A 4,230-nucleotide genomic window follows, 5' to 3' on the forward strand; every position below is an offset into this window, starting at 1 on the left:
TCACTCAGGCCTGGTGGGCTGGCAGCTCAGTCACTCAGGGCTGGTGGTCTGGCAGCTCAGTTACTCAGGGCTGGTGGGCTGGCAGTTCACTCACGGAATTCCTTGAATTTCATTTCAAGCAGAGTGCAGGCCACCAAATTCAATTTCATAGCTTTTCAAGCAGAGTGCAGGCCACCAAATTGCCAAACAACTCATTGCATTGTTATTAAGGGCTAACAAACCATTTATTGCAAGTGCATTGCAGACTCACAGTTGAGTTAATTCACAGCTCAGAATCACAGTTGTGGACTCTCCCTCGCGATCTTCCAGAGTGACCGACTCACGTCCAGGCATCCAGGGTTTTATAGTCCTGCCCCCCTGGAAGGGACGTTACCTTCATCGTGATGATTCATCGATTGGAAAAATCCTCGGGGCTGCCTCAGCGGAGGAGGACTGTGAGTAAGATGGCCAAAAATCATAGCGATATATGGTAGCGTTTTTTCTAAAATCAATATACAGCGCAGACAGGAAGTGGTTAAGATGAGACTTTTAGTTATATAGACCTGTCCAATTGCTTCTTAAACATTGTGATAGTTCCTGTTCTAGTGGATCCAGTTTCAGATCCCCTTTGCAGATGAATATTCAAACCTTTATCAGCTGTTCTGCCAAGACCTATTTCTCAACATCTGGGTGGCACAATGGCACAGCTGGTAGCGCTGCTGCCTCACAGCACCGGAGATCTGGTTTCAATCCTGACCTTGGGTGCTGCTTGTGTGGAGTTTGCATGTTCTCTCTGTGATTGCATAGCTTTCTTCTAGGCACTCCAGTTTCCTCCCACATCTCAAAGGTTTGTGGGATTGTCGGTTAGTTGACCTCTGTAAATTGCCCCTAGTATGTATGGAAGGAGCAGATGAAAAAGTGGGGTAAAAGTGGGGTAACTAGTGGGGTAACACAGAACTAGTGTGAACGGGTGATTGATGGTTGGCATGGACTCGGTGGACCAAAGGACCTGGTTCAATTAATTATTCCTCAGCTCACTTGCCCAACTGAACAAGATCCCACTGTAATTTATGATGACCATCTTTATTAGCTATGATACCACCCACTTTAGTGTCATCTGTAACGTTACTAATAATGTCTTCTATATTCTCACCCATATGGAATGAACTGTAGAGGAAGTGGTAGAGGTGGGTGCAATTACAACAATTAAAACACATGGAAAGTGCATGTATAGACAATAATTAGAGGGATTTTGGCCAAATGCAGGCAACTGGGACAAGCTCTGGTAGGCAACTTGGTCGGCAAGGGTAAGTTAGCTGAAGGGCCCAGTTCTGTGGTTCACGATTCCATAATAATTGCTGCAGGGTTGGTAAAAGGCCAGTGAAAGGTGTTGGGAGGCTTTCCTGACACACAAAAAACTTCCACATTCAAACAATACCTGAGGGGCAACTTTTTCACAAATGTATGGGTGTATGGAACGAGCTGCTGGAGTGGGTAGTTGAGGTAGGGACTATTGTAAAGTTTAAGATACAATTAGACAGGTACATGGATTGTTCAGGTTTAGAGGGATATGGGTCAAACGCGGGCAGGTGGGACTAGTGTGGATGGGGCATGTTGGTCGGCACGGGCAAGTTGGGCCGAAGGGCCTGTTTGCACGCTGAATGATTCTAGGACTCTAAAATTTAATCTGGAGACTCCGGAGGTCTAAATGCTGTGGGGAAAAAGCTTGTTTGTGCTTTTGCATTGTGCTGGTGTCGCAGAGTCATAAAGCCCTGTCCCACTGTACGAGTTCATTCAAGAGTTCTCCACGAGTTTACCGATTCGAACTCGGGAATTTATGGTAATGGCCGCTCTTAAGTACTCGGGGCTCTCGTGGACATTTTTCAACGTGTTGAAAAATCTTCACGAGTCTTCCTGAGCTTACCTGCTGTTAGCGAGTCTTCCCGAGTACCTGCCGTTAGCGTTACGAGCCGCTAAGAGACGTTTCCGAGCTCTGACGTATCCACTACGTTCATTCTACGTGCTTACCACGAGTTTGATTTTTTTTTAAACTCGGGAGAGCATTTGAATGAACTCGTACAGTGGGAGAGGGCCAATAGAGGAAGGAAGCACTCTTCATGCCTTTGGTGAAAGTGGTTATAAAAAGATGACATGTAATGAGCCACGGTAGGGAGCTTTTGCATTTTTCAGCTTGAAATTGTGCAATCTGGGGCATACTGTAGCGAGTCTTTTAACTTGCATTTGAATGCAACATTTATGCTTTAAATTGGATTAGGTATGAATAAGGTAAGGCTAAATTACATTCCTAATTACATTCCACAATAGAGCCAGGCTCTGATCAACAGGTGCAGCACATGAATGACTATATTCATGTATGGAAATCAGATTATATTCATGCTGTTATGCATATATATAGAGAAAAACACAGAGAAACAAAGCAAAAGTTGGACTTCCATCACTGTTCTGCGCAAATAAATCAATCAACCTTGTTCAAGAAAGAACTGCAGATGCTGGAGAATCGAAGGTAGACAAAATTGCTGGAGAAACTCGGCGGGTGCGGCAGCATCTATGGAGCGAAGGAAACAGGGAAACCCTTCTTCTAAGAAACCCTTCTTCAGACGGTTTCAACCTTACCCTTTGAATATAGAAACAAGATGAAAATAATGCCACATATTCAATCATATATGGTTTATTGAAATTAAGATATATATGTAAAAATATATATGGAAACACGCCCTTCGGCCCACCAAGTCCACACCGACCAGCAATCTATCATACACCAATTCCATCCATCACGCCAGGGACAATTTACAGAAGCCATTTAACCTATAAAAAACCAACACTTCTTTGGGATAGGGGAGAAACCGGAATATCCAGAGAAAACCCATGTGGTAGTAAGGCAGCAACTCTACCACTGCGCCACCATGCCACCCATTAAATTATTGTTTCTGTAATATATTTATTATGGTGTCACGTGAATAAAGATGAACACATGATTCTGATTTCTGCCCTTACACATGCCCGTCATTGTGTTTTATGGCTGGTTTTCAACCTCTTCAGGCTGAAGGTCTCGACTCGAAACATCACCCATTCTTTCTCTCCAGTGATGCTGCCTGTCCTGCTGAGTTTTTCTAGTTTTTAGTGTCTATCTTCAGTTTAAACCAGCATCTGCAATTCCTTCCTACACTATTTGTAAAGCAAAACAGGTCCTATTCTCATTATATAAATTTGTGATCAGCGTGAGAATTTTGTGATATTCGTGAGTCTCACGCTCAATGCGTGAGAGTTGGCAGCCCTGCTAATAATGCAAACATTTTATGCAAGTTCCAATTGTTTGGACAAAAATCACTTATTCCTGCTTTATAACAGTTAAGTTACTTTAAGACCATTTCAGAAATTATGGCAGTCAACAAAAAATCAACCAACAAATTAAAGGTCTCCTAATCTGAGGAAAGACATTCTTGCCACAGAGGGAGTACACAGAAGGTTCACCAGACTGATTCCTGGGATGTCAGGACTTTCATATGAAGAAAGACTGGATAGACTCGGCTTGTACTCGCTAGAATTTAGAAGATTGAGGGGGGATCTTATAGAAACTTACAAAATCCTTAAGGGGTTGCACAGGCTAGATGCAGGAAGATTGTTCTCGATGTTGGGGAAGTCCAGAACAAGGGGGCCACACACAGTTTAAGGATAAGGGGGAAATCTTTTAGGACCGAGATGAGAAAAACATTTTTTTTCACACACAGAGAGTGGTGAATCTGTGGAATTCTCTGCCACAGAAGGTAGTTGAAGCCACAGTTCATTGGCTATATTTAAGAGGGAGTTAGATCTAACCCTTGTGGCTAAAGGGATCAGGGGGTATGGAGAGAAGGCAGGTACAGGATACTGAGTTGGATGATCAGCCATGATCATATTGAATGGCGGTGCAGGCTCGAAGGGCCGAATGGCCTACTCCTGCACCTATTGTCTATGAATCTATGACTCTACCTCATAAGTACTTTAATGCTGTTAGCAGAGCAAAGGGATATTAATCTCAATAATCAAAATGGGGAAAGTGAGGGAAATTTTACTTAAATGGTCATTCTAAGCCCATTCAGATCTTCATAGTCAGAGTTATACAACATGTACATGGCTGGCCCAAGTTGTCCATAATGATCAAGTTGGCATTCTGCATGTTCCAGGGACTGGCTGCCGTTCCCAGATCAGCTCCCATCCCAGGGACTGGCTTCCGTTCCCAGATCAGCTCAC

Source organism: Amblyraja radiata, chromosome 22, assembly GCF_010909765.2.
Source record: "Amblyraja radiata isolate CabotCenter1 chromosome 22, sAmbRad1.1.pri, whole genome shotgun sequence".
NCBI classification, from domain to species: Eukaryota; Metazoa; Chordata; class Chondrichthyes; order Rajiformes; family Rajidae; genus Amblyraja; species Amblyraja radiata.